Below are 25,517 nucleotides of genomic sequence, written 5' to 3'. Positions count from 1 at the left end.
GCGTTTGCCTATGGGGATGTTGGTCTCCTGAGTCAGCTCATAGATGTAGCTAGCACGGCATTACAGGAAGCACTGGTGAGGGCATCCTGGCAAAAATAAACACTGAAACTATAACAGGAGAAATGATCTGCTTTCAGATATGAGAGCTGAAATACCACAGCCAGAGATGGTGTTATTATTATTATTATTATAAATAGACCCCTGAGTGAGGTATGCCACCTCTACATCTATAAATATCACAGATGAATAAAGCATCCCAGGCATAAGGTTGTTGCTTTATGGTTGCAAGACCCTGCCAGAGATACCTTTATAGGAGTTTTCCCTTCTCTGAATAGTGAGTGGGGTACGGGCTAGATATCTATCAATCCAATTGTTCCTTTACTTGGGAAATACCCAGTTGATATCTGGTTTACACATTGACTGCCGACTCCCGGCTGCTTATTGTGAGTGCTTTAATCGTCATTGCAGCAATGTATATAAGTCGTGTCCTTGTCCTGCACTGTAATGTACTGTAAGTTACTTGTTTCTTGTTCACTTATTAGTTTTATGTACTGTGTAAGGAACACTTGTGGTGCCATATAAATAAAGGATAATAATAATTGTGATATCCTCTTTATATTCATATCTAAAGGCCCCCATACATCAGAGATTGATTGCAGCAATCGTGCAATTTGCAATCGATTGTGTATTAAAATCTTTCCCTTTTCAATCGATTGCAGATTGCAGAATTGCCACAATTGATTGAAAAAGGGAAAGATTTTTATACACAATCGATTGCAAATTGCACGATTGCTGCAATCAATCTCTGATGTATGGGGACCTCAACTGATTAACACAAAATCACTGAGGACACGAAACACAAATAAAATGAAATCAGAGCCACTTTTTTTCTTATGTTTGTATAACACAGACACATTACGTTCCATACATTCAGGTGACTTCGATATTAGCACTATCTTTCATACCGCACCTTGGTATTGTTTTGGGATCCTTTCAGAACCTCTGTTCCTACTTGTGTATGTTAATACACTCAGGTGGTATATAATGTTGTATTGCCGCAAACAGCGCAGTTCTACAAGTCATTAGATTTTGAAGATATTGTACAGTTATCTTTCCATTTTATGTGAGAATCACATACAGTAATGGGGGAATTCACGCTTATGTGGAAGAATTGTGTGTACAGTATAAGGCACACTTGCCTATTGTCCCGGAAGTTGCGGGATGCTCCTTATTCTTTCGGATAACCCCCTGCACCCCTGGAAAAGTGGCCGCATCCCACCCAATTTTTAGTGAAGTGAGCAGAATGGGAGAGATAAAAAAAGGGAATCACAGGTCCGTATGGAGGAGGCGGGGAGGAAATGATGTTAAAAAAAATGCTGTCAGAGCATAAACCACTCCTACACCCCCCCCCCCCTTCCCAAATTCCCCAGGTAAGTATGGTATAATGTAATCCAATATAATCAGTAGGATAAAATCAGATTGCACAGAGCTGTGACTGGATATATACTGAGGGATCAGTGACCGGTGGCATAATATTTATTTAGTGCCTCAGTGGTTCTCAATCATTTCCCTGGCAGCCCAACTGCATTATTTGTACCCCTAACATGTGTAATGAGTGTAGTCGCTACTAGTTAAAAGTTTAGACATCGCTATATATGAAAGCAATAAATATGCTATGAACAAGATTTGACAATTTTTTTTCCCACATATTACAATTTATGATTTTTATATACTGGCAAAAAAACTACAGCCCACATCTGCTTTCTGTTACAGGGACACAGATATAGGGTAACATGCAGTTATCAGGGTGTTACTGTGGATGCATGGGGCTGAGGATCCCTAGGACACTGCTTTCCCTGTGTGTAATTATCTACTACACTTCCTTCCCCACCATTACAGAGATGTCTTCTGTCACAACCAGTACCCCTGAGGCTACCAGTACCCCACGCTGGGAACCACTGCACTAATATATAGCTGCTCCTAATCACTTGGACTCAGGGCCTGCTTCAGACCCGGTCCCAAGCTCTGAGCGCTCGCAACGGGGTCGATGGTGGCCCACAATGCATGCGCACGACGGAGCCGGCTCCATCGTGCACATGCGCGAGACCTGGCTAGCGATGGGCAATCCATCGCTCCAGGTCTCGCACCAAAGGGGGCGAGCTGTCGATGTTGAGTGACAGCTCACCCTCTTTGGTGGGCGGGCCAGGGGGGTGGCTGCCCAAACGGAGGCGTTCCCATGTGAACAAAGAGGAAAAAGTAGTCTGCGCTGCTGTGACCGGGTACTAACATGTGCTTGGTTAATCAAATGGATAACACTTTAGCCTCTTTGAATCAAGAAATATTCAACAACATTTATTAGACACACAATAATAAAAATAGATAAAATGTTACTCTAAATTAAGAGTATAAATCACAATAATACAGTTGTTACAACAACTCATATGGCCATTTAAAAGTATCCGATTGTAGATCTTTACCCAATACGGAATAGTACATTGTTTAAGTTCAATTAATGAGAAATAACGGGTCAAATGCTCACCATTAATCACATACACAAAATAGAAGTATTTGGCAAAGGCTTGATGTAAATGAATTTCCAGTTGGTATTTGTAGTGCACCGGAATGTGCTTGAAATAAATATCGTTGGAAATTAAATATTTGCAAGGCTGTATAGCCTTCAGTAGTAACAAAGCCGTGAAATGCCACCTGGCGATAAGGTAAAGTGGCGGCTGAACTGGGACTGATGTCCGCTCTGTATCACAGTCCCGGATATATCCCCCGTTGCCGTCAGGCAATATGCTGGATGTGGCCCTCAGTGGTAACGGAGCCGTAAGTTGTCACTTGGAGGAGATGGTAGTGTAGCGGCTGTGTTGGGACTGGCGCCCGTCCTGCGCCGCAGACCCAGGTCACTGCTAATTATTCTTATTAATATTTATTTTGGCTAGTGTAACAATTAGTGTTATATTTTTATTATTTTATTGTACATTTAATATTGTTATACCTTTATTTATGTGTTGAGATAATGAATAGCAAGCAGCCAAATAGTTAATAGCCTCTGTGAATCAAGATAATTGAAGTGATTAAAAACTCAGCTGATTGTATTTGTTCAATTGAAAACCCTATTTAAGGGTAAGATATGGATGGATTACCCCTATCTTGAAAAAGCTCCAAGAGAGGAGCGAAATGCATCGAAGGGGTTAAACACTGTGAACAGTGTTCAGTAACTCAGCAGTTTGGTCCCTGCCACCATTATCCACGAGGCACGGAGAGACGGGAGCTCCCGTTTATCGGAGCACATAAGGCTGGCGGCATAGGTACTGGTGTTTACCGCTCTACACATTGCTTGCCGTTACAGGGAAGTGACCTGGATCTGCGGCGCAGGACGGGCGCCAGTCCCAACACAGCCGCTACACTACCATCTCCTCCAAGTGACAACTTACGGCTCCGTTACCACTGAGGGCTACGTCCAGCATATTACCTGACGGCAATGGGGGATATACCCGGGACTGTGATACAGAGAGGACATCAGTCCCAGTTCAGCCGCCACTTTACCTTATCGCCAGGTGGTATTTCACGGCTTTGTTACTACTGAAGGCTATACAGCCTTGCAAATATTTTATTTCCAACGATATTTATTTCAAGCACATTCCGGTGCACTACAAATACCAACTGGAAATTAATTTACATCAAGCCTTTGCCGAATACTTCTATGTTGTGTATGTGATTAATGGTGAGCATTTGACCCGTTATTTCTCATTAATTGAACTTACATCAAAGTACTATTCCGTATTGGGTAAAGATCTACAATCGGATACTTTTAAATGGCCATATGAGTTGTTGTAACAACTGTATTATTGTGATTTATACTCTTAATTTAGAGTTACATTTTATCTATTTTTATTATTGTTTGTCTAATAAATGTTGTTGAATATTTCTTGATTCAAAGAGGCTAAAGTGTTATCCATTTGATTAATCAAGCATATGTTAGTACCCGGTCACAGCAGCGCAGTCTACTTTTTCCTCTTTTTTCTATGGTTGTATTCTTTATCTCAGATAAGCAACTGACATTTAGACTTTGCAGCACTGTGAACTGAGATACACAACCAGCACTTTTTACATATTCTACGTATTTATTGGTTATTTATTGGTTCTTTTTAGCGCCGGGTGTCGACTGGAGTCGTCCTTCTATGGAGTGACCTCAGGTGACGTAGGTTGTTCTAGTTCCCATGTGAACGCCTCCGTCTGGGGCCAGCCCCACTGACATCACGAGTGATGTCAGTGGAGAGATTCCGGCTCTTTTAGAGACGAAATCTCTCTGGGGCTGGCGGCCACGAGACCTTACCACAAGGGTCTCATTGCAAGCCCGATGGTCGCGATGGTCTTGACCATCGCGACCATCAACCTGGGCGCTTATTATAGCCAGGAGGCCGCCCAAAAAAAAAAAAAACTCCCTGATTCAGAGCGAGCGCTCTTTCAGAGCAACCCGCTCTGAATCAGGGCCTCAGTAAGAAGCCCAGCCAGGGTAACATCTACAGTCACTGGCCCCAAGGGGTGGAGCCCCAGATAAAGGAGCAATCATATTATTTATACATAGTATATTATGCTTTCCATAGTACTTACACCTTTAGCTCATCTCAGTGACTGTGCTGTAAAAGAATGTCTCTGGGGAATAGTTCTTCTGGTTACAGCAACTTATTTTCTAGATGACTATTATTATTTTTTTCACTATCCATTTCTACTTTTTATTCACATAGATAAAATAAAAGGATACATTGTTATCATATTGTGTCCATATAACTAGATATGAAAAGATCAAATATAAACCAAAACTTTATTTCTATAACTTTATTAACAAAAACAAATAAAAAGAGGGACAAATTCTCAGTGAGGCACTGGGAGAGAGAGAGAGGGGGATGGGGAAACAGAAGCCTGCACAATAGATTGTGATGTCATAATGGTGTCCCAGGACTGTACTAAAGAGCTGCTCACTGTACAGACACCTGTCTTGCTGCAGACTCACAGTACGGATAAGCAGCTCTTAGCTATTGGCCTTGATTCATACCAAGCTTATACTGAAATGGACCCTGAAGAACACACAGTACGGGAAACCATTACCCAATGTATGGGAGAACAGAAACTGGAGTTACAGTATGGGAAAAGAAAGCCCAGAAGTCACCCAGCTCCAGAAGATGACCAACTGAGGGTGACTATAGGGAATGATTCCTTGGAGATAGCCATATTTGGTACTCCAAGTACATGGAATTATGATCCTTCCATAGGCTGGACGGTGATGGAAATGGGATACAGTACAACATGGATCCTCACTAAAACACCACAAAGTCCTTCCCCTGCTATAGAGGAGGCTGACAGTGATCAGGAGTATGGAGAACAGAGAAGTCTGGCTGAGCAGGACCAATACATAACGCCAGCTGTCCCCAGTGATGAGGAGCGTAAGGAAGAAGTAAAGGATGAAATCAAGACGAAAAAAGTTGAATTGAGAGAACTCCAGCAGGAGAAGAGGAGAATTAATGAGAGACTCCAAGGGACGACTCCACGCTCTGGCTGGCGAGGCTTCATAAGCAGGATCTGGACATCCATGTGCAATGTCTTTCTAAGGCGCACCGGGGTCACGTCTGTTACATAAACTGCTGAGCCAGACATTTATCCCGGGTGATCCTGCTAACCAACTTATTACTTCTGCTTTTTGTGGAGTCCCCTACCATCTACTCCACTCATCTCTACTCATTGTGCCTCTTATTCACACCTGGAGTGCAATATTGCCAACATTTAGTGTGCCTCTCGGCCTACCAAGTCTTCATCTGCCGGAGCATACTTCTCACTGTGGGCTTGCCTGCAAACACCGACCACACTGCTTCCACCCCAGTGGTCTGAGACCTCTCTACATTTTGTGTAATATTAATAAATATGTATGTTTTTTTCACATTCTATATGTGTATATCTCATGTTTATTCCCTTGTTAAAGCATTATTTGGTAGTATAATTGTTATTAATCTTCTCGAGTATCAGGGTATTGATGGATTTCAGGTTGCTGTGGATAATAGGTACAATATCGTCATAGTAAAGTTAATTCATGCCATGTCCAGTAAAGTAGGACATGAGCTGGGACCTTTATCCCAGCCAGGGCCAGATATAATGGTTCACCTCTAAAATACTCCAATACCACAAAGTATTGTGTAACGCTCAAGCCTATGATCTTGTGCCCAATGAAATTGTGAGCTGGATATGTTGGGTAGGTGTAGTAATTACAGGTGCTGGCTGTTATGATCCCTTGGGTGATGGTGTGCTGCCTTGATAAGAAGAAACATGAACAAGAGTGAAACCAGTGCTATAATACACTAAATACAAATGGGCGGTTTATAATAAAAAGTTTCAAGGTTTATTAACACATAAAGCTATATTACCATTAAAATTGACATATAATAATAGACCATATATGGAAGAGTTCTATCTCAAATGGACCAGTATTCAATTAAAGTTCTATAGTATCTTATTACACATCCGATATTGGCTCTCTCATTGGTGCATATCCATGTACTACCATTAAGCAGCAAGAAGGTACCAGTTCCAGGAATCAAACATATTCATACAGTCCTTTAGCAGTTGATACTTGCACAGAATTTGGGCTGGCTGATGTACAGCCACCCGATAGTCTTTATAGCCGCCACTAGGTAAAGGTAGTTCCAAAGTCCATATGAGGATGCCAAATAGATTGTTTAAATCAGGTCCAGAGATTTGCTATACCTGAGTACACAACACCTACTGTGAAGCATCCAGTTAGTGTTATGCTGTGGGGATGTATGACAGCAGTGTCCCAAATTCATAATATATAGTATTATAAAGAAATGCTCCAACTAATATACCACATATCCGAGCCCCAAAATCAAAATGTGCCTCATAACACTGCCCCAATTCATAATATGCCACACATCAGTGCCAGAAATTCATTATATGCCACACATTTGTGCCCCAGTAAATAATATGCCGCACAACTGTGTCCAAAATTTATTATATAGCCCCAATACATATGCCACACATGTGCCCCGAATTCTTTATATGACATACAACTGTGCCACTGCTACATTATGCCACATATGCGCCCCAAATTATTTATATGCCATACAGTAGTGCCACTAATACATTATGCCACACATGTGCCCCAAATTATTTTTATGCCATACAGCAGTGCCACTAATACATTATGCCACACATGTGCCCCAAATTATTTGTATGCCATACAGCAGTACCAATAATATATTATGCCACACATCTGTGCCTCAATACATATTTATGCCACATATCTGTGCCCCAATATGTCAGCACACATTATACCCCCCCACTCTCCCCGCTAGCCCTTATTAACCCACACACTCACTGTGCCAGCACTCATTGTCCCAAACACACAACCCTGCCAGCACTCATTAACACACACACTCCCAGGACTAATTAAACCCATCCACATACACACATTAGTAGTGAGTGCTAAAGAGATATATTGGTCTATTAGAAGACTATACTAGGTAACTCTATTTAAGCAATTACCAAGTACTATGGACCTCATTCAGAGTCGATTGTTGCGGCGGCACGGTCGTACGCCACCGATGTTTGCTAAACTGCGCATGTGTAAAGTTCGCAGTGCGCGTGCGCAAACTAGCTGCTATGATCAGAAATTTCTCTCTCCTTGAACACAGCCATGTCGGTAGTTTGAGTGACAGGATGAGGTGTTTGTGGGTGGTAACAGGGGAAGGTGCTTGAAAACGGGGAGTGGAGATCCGAACGCAGGCGTGCCTAATTATGCGAACGGCGTTTTATGGGAGTGCATAATTAACAAAGTAGTGTCATGGCATACGTGACATGAGTGGTTTGTACACTGACCTGATCGTAGTGCTTAAGAGAGGGTATGGTCAACCTTAAGTTCTACGACCAGTTCCGATGGTTACCGATGGTCTCGATTAATACTTATATGGCCGGAGATGACGTGTAATGCGTACGAGAAGGGGGCGTATTTTTGTCTTACGGCCGCATCCTCCCCTTGGTCGGCCAGCTAACGACCCGATCTTAAGGACGCAACTTGCGAGTGCAACATTTGCATATCCGGCCCCTTTTCCCTTACGACCGTGCAGCCGCAACGACCGACTCTGAATGAGGTCCTATATGTCTGTAATGGAGTAGCTTTATTTTAATTTTTTTGGCAATACCTCTACACAGTACCATATTTTTGGCACAAGCTATTTTTCTCTATATATAGCCAATAACTATTTGGTTGCTATGTATAGCAACCAACATAACTATTACATTATACTTTGATACAATAGACCAACCTTTCTACATATTTTTCAATACCATTTATTGATCCGCTCTAATTGGTATATAAATAGTTTTTGCGGCTATAGGCTGATATTGTTTAGCAGACATACCAATTACCTGTACTACTAAACCTATACCACAGTATGTTCAGCAAAAGCATTTATTTGTATTGATTTATTATAGTGGTATTGATGGACGGCAATACATACTGGCCCTCATTCTGAGCCACTCGTTAACAGCAGTACGCTCGTTGCGTTCCGATGTTGAGAAACCGCGCATGCGTCGGAGTAACACTGCGCATGTGTGTACGGCAGATTGCGAGCTTTTTGTCACTCGTTCGGCAAATTGCGAACAGGAAGTGACATGTCAAATGTGATTGACAGAACAGGACGTTTTTGGGCGTTGACGGGGGTGGAGATGGGAAAACGCAGGCGTGGCGAGGCGTTTTTGGGGCGTACATAAATTAGCTCATGCGAACGTCAAATGTGTTCGTACCAAGTCATACGTCACTGGCTGATCCTCTTTCCGTGCAAACTGCTCGCACAGCTTGGGGTCTGGATTACTCGACCACAATGGCGATGGCCTTGTCCTTTGGCCCGGGCCTCCTCGATGTTTCATCGATTTATCACGGCTTGTCAGAAATACAATCAACTTTGTATTGAAAACTAGCTTGTAATGTTTGTTGTTTTTTTTTCTTTGGAATAGCACAAAACCGTACGCAGCTGAAAATCTCGGCTGCTAATTTCAGGATTACACAATCAATTTGCGTTTTTTTTGTAGGAATCTATTTTACAATTTTGTTAGTGTTTTTGGATATTTTAACAATATTGTCATCATGTTTGTGTATATTGTAACCTTTTGCATTGGGCTGGAGTTTTTTTTTTTTTTTTAACAAAGTGTTCCTTAAAGTAACATTTTGTTTTAACCCTTGATTTTTTGGAACTCCAAAGCTAAGATTTCGTTTTTTCCTTGTGGGACAGGATTAACTAGAAACCAATTTGAAATTAATGTCACAATACAGTTGAGAACCATTTGTAGGTTTTATTTTCAAAACACATTTTAAAATAAATCATGTGCATTTTCACGTACAATTTTGGGGTCATTGTTACCCACTAATCTTTGGTACATTTGTATTTTTTAAATGATATTTTAGGTACAAAAAATAAAAAAATAAAAAAAACAATTCACAAGAAAGGAGAGGGAAGTTTTGGCCAGAAAGGAATATGGGGCAAGCACAGAAGGAGTGTGGGCAAAGTAGCCAGTGCTGTCATCGTTTCTTTCCCCGTTTGGCTGGGGTAGGGTGGGCGCCAGACCGGCTCCGGGATGTCCTCTGGCTGGCCTGTCCAGAGGCAGATGTTGTGGCCTCTGGACTAGGCACAGGGCTAGGCACAGTTGGAGGAATGGCTGTTGTTGTGCCCGAGGTGGAGGATCCTGATGTTCCGGCAGGAAGGGTGGTCGGCTCCACCATGTGCTGGCGAACGAGCTGCTCCAGGGCATTGGCGATTCGGATGTTGGCCCTGGTATTTTCAGCCATGGCCTGACCAATGGTCACGTTGGCCGCAGCATTTTGCTCCAGGGCCTCAGCCACCCGTAGCAGACTGGCGTCCATCCTCTGCAGAATCTCCTTTTGGGAATCCGATTTAAAATTTAGTTCTGTGAGGAGTGCCACTGCCTGCGAGGGGGATTGCCCAGGACTGGCTTCTGCAGGGTCCTCAGCCGGATGTACTGGTTCCTCCCCTGCAGAGCCAGCAGAAATTCTGCCGCCTGTGTCTCTGTGAGCAAAAAGAGAAAAGAGGAACATTACAATCTACATATTGTCACAAACACATTTCAGAGTTGGTTACATCACAACATTTACCTGGGACAACATGAGGAGCCGCAAAGTCTGGCATGTCCGTATCCATGTTGGACACGCCAAACACCTCCACATCCTGCACACACCCCTGTGCCAGCTCTTCCAAATCATTAAATTCCAATGACACAGGGGTGGGACCCCCACCTGTCCCCCTTGCATGCCTAGCCCTGTCAGCCATTTTTTGCTTCAGGCGATATTTGAAGTCTTGCCATCTGTGGGTGAAAAAGTAGGCATTATTCCTGCATTATTTGACCCTGTTTTTTTTGGGTGGTCAAGTTTTTACTTACCGCCGTTTGACATCCCGGGCTAGACGGACATAATCACCCACCCTATTGACAGCACTGGCTATCTCCTCCCACATGTCCACTGCTGGCTTGCACCCATATTCCTGTCTGCCTGTGGCAGGATGTCCACACACTTCTGAACCAAAACCTCCATCTCCTTTCTTGTGAATTGTGGCTGCCTTTTCTTTTTCCCAGCTTTGCCCGGAATACTGGGCCCAGCAGCCTCTTCCATGTCATCCTCAACACCTATTTACAATAAAATTGTTAAATTTTAGCTGGCCAACTTTCACTATATTCTGGCTCTAAATAATCCTTGATTAGAAATGCCAGAAATACTTACCGGCCGCCTCTTGGCCATTGTTTGGCTGGTCTGTAGCCATTTTTCATGACAAAACAAGAAATACACCAGTCCGTTTTTTTTTGGTCGTGACGTATTTATACATGCGTCCTTATTATTCGTCCGCATCATTCATTGTGCGTTCCTATGATCCGTCCTTAATTTGAGCAGGAAAAGAAACACTATTTATGGCTTTGGCCGACTGGAGTCTAGGTGGCGGGTGTTGTTTGTTGGAGGTTACGTTGGTCGGAGTGGATTGTTGGCGGGAGTTGTATTTGGCGGTGTTTGGTGAATTGTTCTGTGCGTTCTTTTTTGGTTTTAGCTTTCCGTTCGCTTTTTTTGGTGTGGTTCTTTTAGTTGTGGTGTATTTTTTTGGTAAGTTATTTACCGTCTTCATTTTGTAAAATTTGGCTATCCTTTTTTTTTTTTTTTGGTACCAAAAATTATTTATTTATCTCCTTTTGTAGGTTTCTTTTGGCTCTGCCCCAACGACCTTTTTGTTCTGTGACTTCTATATCCTGTATTGGTAAGTTTGGATTTTCACTTGTTTGTTAAATGTTAATGACTTTTTTTACGCATCTTTTGTGGACATTACTGTTTTTTTCTGTGTTTTTGTGGATCATAAATGTGAGAACTAATTAGCGCATTTTTGTGTGCTTGATTTCTCTAGTTAAATTGCGAACTAATTAGCGCATTTTTGTTCGATTGATTTCTCTAGTTAATGTTATGTTCTGGGTTGTTTGTGGACCCGGGGTGGTACAGGAGCGATCACAGAAGCAGATTTGTAAATAAAACTAGGATTTTTAATAAGTACTTGAGTAGACATATAATGTGGCAGTAAATAAAAGTCCAGGAAAATATAAATGTGCACAAGAGTTCTGTGGTGGGAGCAAAAGGGTTAATGTCCAGGTAGAAACAATTAGAGCTGTCCAGGTGTGCAGGTAGTGAAACTGAAAATAATCAAGCCAGGTTTGCAGGTAGTGAACTGAAAATAATCAAGCCAGGTTTGCAGGTAGTGAACTGAAGCGCAGGATGTCAGCAGGCTCAGGCACTCAAGTATGGGCAAGGTTGGTGGAGGTAGCGGGGTAGTCCAGTGGGAACTAGGAGCTGACAGGCAGACTGGCAGACAGCGAATTTACAGGAACAGGAAAGCACAGAGAACTCCCTCTCAGCTAGACTGAGATACACGTTGCACTGGCAAAGAAGGAAGGCACTGACCCTTCCTAAATACCCCATGCCATGCTGTTACTGGCCGGAGGGAGCATGTGACTCACCAGGATTGGCCAGCCGCATCACATGGCCAGAAGGCAAGATGGCGGCGCCCATGCCAAACGGAACGGAGATGCCGCCAGGCCTCACCAGCGCAGAGTGACAACAGGGCCGCACAACAATGCGCGCAGCCAAAGCCCCCGCCAGACACCAGCTCCGCCACCAGACAGCCCGTGCCACAACGACCTCACAGGTAACACCCGCCTAGCTCCATGCTGAAGTACCCTGGCCGTGACAGTTAAATTGCGAACTAATTAGTGCATTTTTGTCCGATTGATTTCTCTAGTTAAATTGCGAACTAATTAGCGCATTTTTGTCAGATTGATTTCTCTAGTTAAATTGCGAACTAATTTGCGCATTTTTGTCCGATTGATTTCTCTAGTTAAATTGCGAACTAATTAGCGCATTTTTGTCCGATTGATTTCTCTAGTTAAATTGGGAGATATTTACCGTTCACAATCTGGGTTGTTGTTTGGGGCCCAAATTGTGGAAGTCGGCGCAATGTCGGTTTGCTCTTTGTAGAAATGTGTGTTTATCCCCTTTTATGTTTTGTCTTTTACAAAATTAAGCTTCCAAAATGGGCAACACAAATTTTGTCCTTGTTCTGGTCTGTTGAATTTTAGGTTTGGGAAATCATGACAATACCCCGGCATGTAAGCATCTTTGGATTGTATCGTAAAGATAAGTATTTTTCTTTATTTTGGGGGGGAAACAAGCCTTAACTTCAATTCTTGCCATTTCAGCTTGATCTTGGTCGGATTGTTGTGGCCATGCTCCTGGAAGCTGACCAACCTCAATCTCGTCCCAGGCATAGGCATCGTAGGCGTGCAAGGCCCCAGATATATAGAACACGTGTCACCCTTTTTGGAATGCCCGATGATGAGGTGTTAAGGCGCTACCGTCTTCAGCCCCAAATCATCATAGACACTCTCTCATTAATAGAGAGTGATCTTGAACGGCAAATTGACAGTCCTACAGCAATACCACCACTTACGCAATTTATGGCGGTGTTACATTTCTGTGCCTCAGGATCCTTTCAAACCACGGTGGGAATAGTTGCGGGAATCTCCCAATCCTCCTTTTCAAGGATCCTGAGGGCAATGATGGAGGCCCTTTTCAAGCACCTCCATCATTTTATTAAAATGCCTTTGGATATGGGTTCCCTTAGTGTGGCCAAGGCCAATTTTTACCAAATAGCTGGCTTCCCACACATCATAGGGGTTGTGGATGGTACTCACATACCACTTCAGCCTCCAGCACGGCTGGAGGCCATTTTTAGGAACCGAAAACACTATCACTCACTGAATGTAATGGTGGTATGTGATGCGTCCCTCCAGATCCTGTCCCTGAATGCAAAATTACCCGGGAGTGCACATGACTCATTCGTCATCCGGCAATCAGGGATCTGGCAAAAATGAAACAACCTACAAGCTGGTGATGCATGGCTTCTGGGTAAGTGGAGACCTTTAGTAGATACCAATGCAAAGCTTGATACACAGTGTTCCTGATGTTGTCACTTCTTTTTCACAGGAGACAGTGGCTACCCTTGCACGCCCTGGCTGCTCACTCCTTTTTTGGCTCCCACACCAGGCCCACAAAGTGATTTTAATTCCGCACTTACAGCCACCAGGCAAGTGGTGGAGCGCTGTATCGGCCTTTTAAAAGGCCAATTCAGATGCCTCCACCGCTCTGGTGGTGAACTCATGTATTTGCCGGATATGGTTTCGAAAATTGTGGTCCTGTGTGGGATATTTCACAACATCACCATAAGTAGTGGTGTCCCAATGCAGCCAGAGGATGCCTTGCCTGAGGATGCCCCCCCGAGGTTGGTTGGAGGTCAGTATGTGGGGGGACCATACGCGATGATGTGGTGGCCAGATTCTTTAGGTAATTATTGGCACAAAATAAGTTATTTGACACAATGTTGAAAGGAAATTTTCTAAACATCAAATTAATCGGTTTTTTATTTCCCATCTTGTGTTTTATTTCATAATATTTTGGAATGAAACGATGACTACTTCCTGCTCCCAAAAAATGACTTCATGGGGCCACATTGGATATATATTCTGGACCCAATTTTGAAAAGCAACATTTGTGGAATCATGTTGGCATGCTCATTCATCAACCAGTTCTTGATTTTTAGCTAATTTTTTATTATGGTGTTTGCTGGTTTTTACAGTTTGTTATCATTGTGTGTATTGTTTGTGACCCAACACTTTGTGTTTTTATTTTGTGGTGAATACATTTTTGGTTATTTGAATCAAAACAATTCTTTTCGACATTACAAGCAAGTGTAAGCAGGTTCACCCAAGGAAAAGTTGCTTAATGGCTAATCCTGTAATGTGTCAATTTGCTCATTATTTAACTATGCTTTGTGGGTAAAAACCAACACCAAAAGGTATTATGTAGAATCAGTATGCTTTTGAATCTCGGCCTAAGCAGGTTTACCTAAAAATTTTTACATGTAAATAAAATAAAAAACCAAAAAAATATCTGGTAACTCTCCAAACCTATTGTTAGTGTTAGGTGTTTCATGTGCCTGCTTTAAAAAAACATCATAACACAATCTTAGTGACATTAGTTTCAAATACTTGCTGCAAGAGTCTACTTATGTAAGTTTAAACAATCTAAGATTTTCAGACAAGGAATGAGACTGTATTCAAAATATAACTTTTTATTGTAGAAAAATAATTCGGTGTAAAACAAAAAAAATTAGGGCCACAGGATCCCCGCCATCCTATCCAGGACCACCAGCAGGCCGATCACGTGCCCCCGCATCAGTTGGACACACCCGGCTAGGTCCGCCAAACGCCTCTGGTCCTCTGTGGGTTAGAAAATTGTGGTGCTTACTAAAATGAATCCATAATTTATGAATCTAAAAAAATACTCAAGCAAAATAGACTTAGCAAAAAGTGACAATAGTGTTGCAAAAACCACATTAAAAAAAAAACCTTGAACAATAAAAAAATGTAAAAACAAAAAACCTTAAAAAAATAGCAACCGTAAACCAGAGATACATGTTTGACTGTTTTGACATGTGGGATATGTGTATGGGGAAATCAGCTGTGAAATGTAAATACAAACAGATATATAACCAACCTTTAAAAATAATAAAAAAAGGAAAAGGCACAGACAAAGGATTACATCAACACATTTTCCTTACCAAAAAAGGATAAAAGGGAAACATACCGTTGTGAATGACGGCTGGCCCAGAAACCACTCCATCGTCCTCCTCGGAGGTGGTCACATTTCCCAAGGAGGTGGGAGGGGTTATAACTGACTCGGGAGATGGGGTGGTCAAGAGAGGGGTGGGTTGAGGGGAGGGGGAATTGGGATGGAGGAGAAATTGCCAAAAGGGATGGGCGACAGAGTCTGGGCAGGCTGGGGTGGAGGTGGAATTTTGGGGAGAGGAGGTTTGGCTGGGGGTTGGGGAGAGGGGACGAGAGCGACGTCTTTGCCTGCGATGACGCCGTAGTCTTCGCTCGGCCCCTAAATGATGGGAAACAAATTGAGGTTAGTTTAGAACATCACCTTGCTAAACGCTAATTGTTTAACCAAAAAAAAGGAAAACATGCACACGCAGATATGAGTGCAAATAATAAACAGGCCAAACAAGAAAACATGCACACGCAGATATGAGTGCAAATAATAAACAGGCCAAACAAGAAAACATGCACACGCAGATATGAGTGAAAACAAGAAACAGGCCAAACAAGAAAACATGCACACGCAGATATGAGTGAAAACAAGAAACAGGCCAAACAAAAAAACATGCACATGCAGATAGGGCCACAAAGATAAACAGGAAAACCAAAAAAAACATAACTTACTTTCCGCCATACGCATGCGAAAACATGCCAGCAAGCGGGGCGTCCGCCGTTGAAGGTCGGACCACCTGCGCTCCAGCTGGCCGATCTGTCGGCGTGAGCCGAAGGAACGCAGGCGGCCGCGTACCTCCGCATAGGCGGCACGCTTCTCCCTATTGCTGATGGGGGAGGCTGGCTGGTGATACGCCTGTTCATCACCTCTGTAAGAACCAGAAGCTCTCGCTTGGTGAATGCAGAGGCTCTCATGATGGCAATGGTGGATTTTTCATAAAACAGTTTTAATAAAGACCAGAAAATAATTTTGATTGGCTAATGTAGTTGGGAAATTAACAGGAACCATTCTATTGGTTAGTGTATGAGTCATGTGTTCGACAGGGCCACAAATCTATTGCGAGTTATGATAGGCATGATGCAGTGACATGCGTAAGCTAATTTAAATAAAGAAATGAACTCAGTAAAATATGCGTGGGTAAAACTAAAAACACGGAAAACAAATGGATAATTGGCTCAAACATGTATTTTGCCAGAAGAAAACCATTGTTTAAACCGTACGTATTCTGCGGGTAAACACAAACACGGACAAGAGTAAAGTTTATTGAAAAACAAAAAAAAACAAACGAACACATGTGAAGAGCAATTAAGCTAATTGATATATTGATTGGCATGATACGATTGAAGGAGGTAGGCAGAATGAACGAGCAGGTAATCGGAATCTGACAGGCCCACTTCCGGTTTGTACTTGTGCGTGCGTTCCCTGCAAGCTACATTGGGGATGTACGCTCGCTATTTGGCTGCTCGTTAGCTAGAGGAGGGGTCGGGAGACTTTGGGGAGGAAGTTTAGCTGCGTTCGAAATTACGTGTGAGCGCTTAAATTAACATATTTCGGCACGTACGGCGAACGTACGAACGGCCACTTGCGTCCGGGTCTGAATCAGGGCCATCGTACCATTATTGATTCTATCACTATATTTTGAAAAACTGTATATAAATGTATATGTAGTTATATGTTGGAGGTAAGAAGTAGTGAGTGCTAAAGAGACTACATATTGGTCTGTTAGAAGACTATACTAGGTAACTCTATTTAAGCAATTACCAGGTACTATATATTTTCTTTCTATGGATTAAGGGCCTGATTCAGAGCCGGACGCTCTGACCAGAGCGCTTGCTCTGAATCAGTGCCCTCCTACCTAAAAATGGAGCGGCCTCCTGGCCGCTCGCATAGCTGTGGGTGACCACCCACAGCTTATGCGAGCGGCCAAAAAGATGGTCGCGGTGGTCAAGACCATCGCGACCATCGGGCTTGCGACGAGACCCTGCGGTAGTGTCTCGCTGCCGCAAGCCCAGGAGTGCTTTTGGCTCTGATAGAGTGATGTCAGTGGGGCCGGCTCCAGACGGAAGGCGTTCCCATGGGAACGCCTCCGTCTGGGCAGCAACGCCCCCCGCACACCCACCAAAGGGGGCGTGCTGTCACTCACCATCGACAGCACGCCCCCTTTTGTGCGAGACCCATAGCTATGCGGGTCTCGCGCATACGCACGACGGAGCTCCCTCCGTCGTGCACATGCGCATTAGGGCACCATCGACCCGCTTGCGAGCGCTCAGCGCTTGCGAGCGGGTCTGAATTAGGCCCTATATACAGAGAGTTGCCTATTTACTTGAACATGACTGCTGCCTATACTACTAAGTATTCACACTCAGTAATACCATACTATTTATTATTCATATTTTCGCTGTATCATCGTTTGATACTATTTTATGTGTTGTACGTTGTTTGCTTGTTGTTATTGTATGTTGTTTGTTTGTTAAAATCATCTTAACATACATAATAAAAGTTATATTTTAATATTTTGTCTAAAGGCGGGTATCCACTACAAGATCTGAAAACAACTGCACGGTTACGACATTGTAATCGTTCAGTCGTTTGTCAGTCGTGTGATGAGCCTGCACTGAACGAGCAGTCGTTCAGTGCAGGGTCATCAATCATCTGGAAACATGCTGAACCTGACGTTGTCATCAGGTTGACCAGCATGACTATTTTTTATTTGTCATAGTAATTTCCTATGCAATTGTGGATAACTATATTATTACATATAAATTGATATACATTTCGGATCAGTCCCAGCCCACCTGTGCTCAGGTCTCCCAGCTTTTCCCTGATTTTCCTGTAAACCTCACATACACACATTGGCAATGCTCATTATCCCACACACTCACAATGCCAGCACTCATTAACCTCCCCCCCCTGCAAACACACACTCACCCACTCAGCACTCAATAAAACCAACCTCCCCACACACACACACTAACCTTATCTGCACTCATTACCCCCACACACTCACTCTGCCAGCACTCATTAACCCATCCACACATACTCATCCTGCCAGAACTGAATAATCCCCTTCCCACACACACTCTAACCTTGTCTGCACTCATAAACACACACACAAAACCCTCACCTACTACACACACACACTCACCCACCGACTAATACTGTTGCCTCCACAAAAAAATTGTGGGTCCCAGGGACCCCTCACTTTAAAAAAATTGGGATCCTACACCACTTTTTCTGGATCCCGTCTCATATTTTGGGTGTTGAGGGCAGGCAGGAGTTGAGACAGTGCTGGGGGGTATGTAGCAGTTGGGGTAGAGGGGTTTGGGTAAAGCTGGGGGTAAAGGCAGGGAGAGGTTGTGGTAGAGCTGTAGCTAGAGGGGAGTAAGGGCAGGCAGGGCTGGGGGCAGGGAGGGGTAAATGCACACAGTTGTTGAGACAGTGCTGGGGGGCAAGGAGGAGGTTAGGGACAAGCAGTGCTGGGTGTAGGTAGGGGGCAAGGGTAGATAGCAGCTAGGGCAGGACCTGGGGGGTGCAAAGAGGGGGTTAGGGGAAGTCAGGATAGCAGCTGGGTCAGGATATCAACTGGGGGTAGAGAGGGGGCAAGTGTAGATAACATCTTGGGCAGTTTAGGAGGTAGAGGGGGGAAGGAGTTGTTAGCAGCTAGGGCAGTACTGTGGACAAGGAAGAGGTCAGGGGGCAGGCAATACTGGGGTTAGGGTGGGGTAAGGGTAGATAACTAGGGCAGTACTAGGGGGCAAGGACGGGGTTAGGGGAAGGCAATACTGGGGGCAGTACTTGGGTTAGGGAGGGGGTTAGCATTGCAGCTGGGTCAGTACTGAGGGTAGGGAGGGGGTAAGGATAGACAGCACATGGGGTACAATTGATATAGCTATCAGTCCCCCGATTGCACCCTCCTACTGCCCCTATGTACCTTAAGTCCGTTGCTCCATATAGCGGCTCTCGGGCAGTATCTTCTGTATACACAATGTCTGTCTGGCTGGTTGCAGCGGTATGGCGTGGTGTCTGCCAGCAGACTAGTCCCGTCTTCCTGGCAGGAGCAGCTTAGTCCTCTGTGCTGGTGTGGGACTCAATTATTCTGCGTAGTGATTGGCTTGGGGGCCGTCGCGTGGTGATTGGCTGGGGGGATGCCGCATGGTGATTGGCCGGGGGGACGCCGCCTCGCAGGGATTGGCCGGGAAATGCCAGACATGCAGGGATTGGCAGGTGAGACGGCGCCACCCATTGATTAGCTACTGCAGCACACACAGTGTCAGCGCGTCCGGCGGGACCCGATCAGTTTTTAAAACTTGGTCCACAGATTGCTGTAGCGCGTTGCTGTAGCCCCCCTGGGGGGGCTACTACTGGGGGTACTGCACTGGTGGGACTACTACTGGGGGCACTGCACTGGTGGGACTACTACTGGGGGAATTATATAAGAGGCACTGCATAGGGGGACCACTACCTGGGGCACTATACAAGGGGCACTGCATAGGGGGGCCACTACTGGGGGCACTGTATAAGACCCCTGACAACGAGCAGGTAATTTAAAAGTAATTAGAAGCCTTACTGTGGGGTATAAAATGGTGTCAGGGGGCAAATATGTAAGTGGCACTTTGGTAATAGGCATTACAGTGTGCGGCATAATGTGTAATGGGCATTATGGTGTGTAGAATAATGTATAAGGGGCACTACGGTGTGTGGTATAATGTGTAAGGGGCATTACTACAAGGAGGAAAAATACTGGGAACTGTCTAGGGGGGTGGGGCACATTTTTTACTTTTGCACTGGGAGCCAAATTGCGTATAAATGGCCCTGTAATTATTTTACCAAAATGCCATGGGGGGGGAGCCTCAGAAATATATATAAAATATGCACTATAGTGTTGCGGAACTAAGAAAGAAAACTGACTGATGTGTGTGTGTTAGTTATAGCTTAATATATTATGATAGACTGACATGTTATACCACCCACCCCCACAGACCAAACTTTTACATTTTTTTTAACTAGTTTATGCACCAATTGGTACCCCAACCCTACTGTAGCTCCACCCACATTATCCACTGCTCCACCCACTTCTGCTGCCTCTGCCCCTCCCAGGGGGGAGCTCTGCGTGTTTTGTCAGTACCGGGCCCAACAATTTCTGATGGCAGCCCTGGATAGCCCGATATAGCACTGATCAATATTATAAAGCAATTTTAATGCTATGGGGTATATTCAATTGGGTGCGAGAATATCAAAAATCCTGCACTAGCGAGGTTTTTCCTGTAAGTGCGGGATTTTTGCTATTCTATAAGTTGCAGGTTTTTTGTTTTTTGGTGACCTGGGAGGTTTTTTCCTCGCACCTCCAGAGCAGGTGTGATTTTTCCTAAAATCGTTAATTTTAGGTAAAATCAGTGGGACTTGCTCTGGTATTTCGGCGGCACCCCCCCCCCCCCCCTGGGACTAATTAAGCAATTGGAAGTTCCCAATTTGTTTATTTAGTCCATAATTACTCACCTTCTGCAGCGCTGTCTTCTGCATCCAGCGTCGGGAGCCGGCTCTTCTGCAGTGTGTGTGGTGTTTGTAAGTGTGTGTGAGTGAGTGTGTGTATATGTGTGCGTATGAGTGTGTGTGTGTGTGTGTGACCCCCGGTGTATGTGTGTGTCCCCCAGTGTTAGTGTGGCCCCCCCGGAATGGGCACTGGGAGAACTACATCTCCCAGCAGCCCTTGCCCTCCCACCAGCCCCTGGAGCCTACCAGCAGCACCCGAGACTCCCAGAAGCCCCTTCTACAGTGAGGAGATAAAGGGGAGGCCACCGAGAAGCCACAGAGAGCACTGGAGACCCCCAGGTAGGTAAGTGAAAAATATATTTTTTTTTAACGCGGCGGTGGGTTTTCAGAGCTGAAACCCCCGCGACCACTATTTTTTAAATTAGATACTGCGGGTATTGGGAGCGCGCATACCCGCGGTATTCCAAAATCGGGTGCGAGGGGCGCAAGGTTTTTTCCTTGCTAAACCTCACTCCCAATTGAATCTGCCCCTATGTGTTTAAAAAAAAAAAATGACATAAAATTGTGTTGGATATGTTATAAATATATGTTCATGACCTAATCGAGTCCTAAAAAACCATCAATTTCTGAGTGTTTTTTTGGAAAAAATATTAGCCAGTTAAGTTGTTAAGAACGATTTAGAAACTGTACGTTACAGTATCTACAAGTTACAATGAGGGGGGGTGATGGTTAACAAATGCACTATATTAAGGCTGAAATTTGGTGAATGTCAACTGAATGCACAATGGGCCTGATCCAGCAAGGATCGCTATTGTGATTACGCACGCAATTGGCCGGTTGTTGTGTTCTGCGCCTGCGTATGCATCGCAGTGTGCGAACACTCCACTACGATCAGGATTGTGATCGCAGTGGCTACGCAGACCCATCGCAGAGTGATTGACAGGAAGTTCCATTTGGGGGTGGTGACTGGGGGTGGTCGGCGAAACGCAGGCGTGCCAGTGCGTTTGAACACTGTTGCAAGGGCGTGCATGAATTATCCACTGCGATGCTGTAAGCAGCCTGAGCACTCATAGGGTGCAATTCCTGAGTAAGGTCAGAGCTTGTGCAAGTCTTGATGGTACCGATGTGTGCATTAGTGTGTGCGATCGCAATGGATGGTTCACGTACGCGCACTGCGATGCATGCGCAGTACGCATCAATCGTCCGATTGCGTGCATAATCGCAGTTTCGATCAGTAGTGAATCAGGCCCTCTGTTAGATTACCTCTGAAATCCAGAGGCTCCTGCCTTTGCACTGGGAGACATTCAGAATGATGCGAGTCACAAAAGTCTTTGGATTTAAATTCACTTTCCATTCTATCTACCTTATATGTTTCAGATGCGGCTTTTATGTTCCAGTCATATTCTGAGATGTATCATATAAGTATGATATGAATTATTCATATTTCCATGCACTTTGTGATATGGTGACTTTTATTGCTATACTTGTGAATCATATAATTTGTATTTTAATGACGTGTTGCAGGTTATGGTGACTATATATTTGAGGGAGTTCGAAACAGTGAACAAGCTAATGTGGAGACTGCGGCCTAGAAGAGGGCTGAGAAAACCTAACCTTCCCATTATGAGAGCGCAACATCTAATAAGTCATGTGATATACTACAGTCTGTGAGGTGATAATGTGATGATTACTACTGAAATGTATCCCAATGAGACAATGTACAATACGTTGTGTAGAATAATCTAGCAAGTGGTTTGTTCTTGAGAGAAACAAGATTAGAGACTGTAAATAAAATATTACTTATTGATTTTATCATCTACTTTCTGTGGTCATAGGGCCTGATTCAGAGCCGCTCGCTGCTGGCAAGCGCTCACTCTGAATCAGGACATTTTTTTCCCTCCTCCAGCCCACTCGCAAAGCTGTGGGTGACGACCCACAGCTTGTGCGAGCGGCCTGTAGTTCGTTGCGATTATCGCGACCATCGGGCTTGCGACGAGACCCTGTGGTAGGGTCTCAGCTCCCGCAAGCCCGAGTGGACACCCTGCTCTAATAGAGCAGGAAGTCCACTACTGACATCACAAATGATGTCAGTAGGGCCGCCCACAAACATCAGGCGTTCCTAAGGGAACGCCTGCGTTTGTGCAGCCACCCCCCCTCCCCGCCTACAAAATAGGGCGAGCTGTCAATCAACATCGACAGCCGCCCCGTCTTGTAACGAGACCCGTAGCGACGGACCTGCCATCGCTGGACAGGTCTTGCGCATGCGCAGGCCGGAGTCGGCGCATGCGCAGTGGGGAACCATCGACCCGCTTGCGAGCGCTGTGCGCTTGCGAGCTGGTCTGAATCAGGCCCATAGTCTCAGCAAATATTGCAGCTGTCCTTTCCAGTCTGACTAGCCAGCAATGGGTTAACTTAGGGCCTGATTCAAAGATGTCCATTCACTGGGATTTGTATTGAGAGTGAGACACACACAGGGCAGCTTTGCAAATCAAGCGATTACGTAGAAAGATATCGGTCGCAGATCAGTCGATTATCTGACTTTTGAGTCACCCTTCGGTCGCGCAGAATGGTTGCGGGAACTGAGGTGCGGCCACGGGAACTGAGGTGCCAGAGCCATTTTTACTGCGTACGGGAACGCAAATGGTTGTGTCATGCCTGTACTGCCGCCCACAAACGTTCCCTGCCTGTCAATCACTTTGCGAATAAATCCTCCCTGGGGGGCGATATTGGTAATGAAACGTGACGCGACTCAGACGCAAGCACAAATCACTGATAATTACTCAAGTGGGAGACCATCGGCAGTTTGTACATCCATACTTACCTACTCTACCGGACATTGCAGAGACACCCAATGTTACAGGTATCCCCCCGGACCCCTGGAAGAGTAGGTGGATCTCCTACTTCTGACCCACTTCCTAGTGAAGATAGGGAGATTATATGGGGAATTTCCCGGTCTGTATCGGGGGCCAAAGCTAAAATCCCATCATTTAGCCTCGTCCCCTCCAGGCCGACCTGCGAATCATGGCATTTTGCTGTAATGGGGTTTGAGCCATTACGGCAAAAGAGGTCAGCTGCACCTCTTCTCGCGTGTGTCATGTATGATCTCATAGTGTGATCTGATGCTTCTCTGCAAAGGTGATATCCAAGTCTCCTTGTGCCAAATGCCCCTGAAACATATCACATTACACAACACTGAGTTATTCCGTGTTTTTAAGTTAAAATGTATTTATCTGTCTTTGTATATATCTCTATATTGGGTCATATAGTCATGTGTTTTTTTTAAATTGAGAGCTAACTTACCAGGAGGTACCCCAAATTCCGCCAATGTGGCACTACAAAGATCAGCATTCCTTCCAGCTACTGATCTCAAAAATAACTCTCTAAACAGTGATATGCAAAATGCAAGTTGATCAATCGATGTATTGGCTTGCAGAGGTGCTTGTAAGGGAGAAGGTTTATCTAGACAAGAAAAGACACTGCCTTTTTTTTCTGGCTTATTGCAGGGTGCTAGAGGAAAACTTTTATTGTGTTTTTTTTTTCTTGTCTGGATAAACGCCTCCTTTCCAAACACCTGTGTGCTTAGGCTGGTCCTTCATATATCATGGCTGCAAAGAGCTTGGGGTCCCCTGATTTTTTACATTACCCATTTTCCATTACTGGTGACAGTATAGCAGGGGAGACACGCAGTGTGGGGTCCTCTCTCCATAGTGCCAACTAGGCCAGTTAGCACAGGGCTGCGGAAAATGCAGTGAGGCCAGCAAAAATAATGCAGCCCCTATCCAAAGGACCTCAACTTTCCACTGCCCTGGGAGGTGGGTTTGGGGTCAATATATATATATATAAAAATAGATTTTTTTCATAAATAAATAATAACAATAACATTCTTCTCTGCCAGCGCACTCCAGATCCCAGCTAGCCCTGTCATGCCAAATTTTAAGGGCTTTCGTGGCATGCTGGTACTTGAAGAACTGCTGTCCCCTATAGTGCAGCTTTAAAGAAGATTTTGAAGACAGGACCCTCATGCTGTTGTAAAATAAAATCTTTATTTAAAAAAAAAAAAACACATTCTCCAAATTATTAATCATTTAAATCTTTAGGGAAGAATCCTCTTGGTCAGTGTACCATTTATGAACTCTGCAAGAAAAACAACAACATTCACCATGGGCTTGTGGCAGCAGCCAGCAGCACCGCAACCTCCGCAGTAAGGGAACAAACTTTTGGCTGTCCCGGACTGTGACCTAAAACAGAGAGGTGACGCGGAGGCACACCCCCTGGCTCAGTGTGCACTGCAGAGGTTGAGTCAGTGAGGTTTCTGCGTGCCACAACTGAGCCTGAGCGGAGGCACACCCCCTGGCTCAGTGAGCACTGCAGAGGTTGAGTCAGTGAGGTTTCTGCGTGCCACAACTGAGCCTGAGCGGAGGCACACCCCCTGGCTCAGTGAGCACTGCAGAGGTTGAGTCAGTGAGGTTTCTGCGTGCCGCAACTGAGCCTGAGCGAAAAGGAGGGACCGGGAGCTCTTATACTGCAACTCGCCACCAACATCTTTCTTCCACGACAACTAGGGGTATATTTACTAAGATGGGAGTTCTATTTAAGAAGTGATGTTGCCCATAGCATCCAATCAGATTCTACTTCTCATGTATCTAGCACCTTCTAGAAGATAATACCTGGAATCTGATTGGTTGCTATGGGCAACATCACTTTTAAATAGAACTCCCATCTCAGTAAATTTATCCCCCAGTCTCTGTCTTCAAATCCGGTCAGGTTAGTCATCTATGAGGGCCAATATATATTCTAT

At 44.6% G+C, this 25,517-nt stretch overlaps 1 long non-coding RNA gene across 1 annotated transcript; it reads left to right on the top strand.

The window, feature by feature from the left end:
• The first annotated feature begins 3,150 nt into the window (after positions 1-3,150).
• LOC148474583 (uncharacterized) lies at positions 3,151-24,727 on the top strand. Its single transcript, XR_015872869.1, has 3 exons — positions 3,151-3,730; positions 22,244-22,391; positions 24,615-24,727. It is a non-coding gene; the product is annotated as an uncharacterized LOC148474583 (long non-coding RNA).
• Positions 24,728-25,517: the final 790 nt, after the last annotated feature.

This window comes from Taudactylus pleione, unplaced genomic scaffold (assembly GCF_031769625.1).
Source record: "Taudactylus pleione unplaced genomic scaffold, aTauple2 ptg000828l, whole genome shotgun sequence".
NCBI classification, from domain to species: Eukaryota; Metazoa; Chordata; class Amphibia; order Anura; family Myobatrachidae; genus Taudactylus; species Taudactylus pleione.
This window is presented reverse-complemented; position numbering and strand designations above follow the sequence as displayed.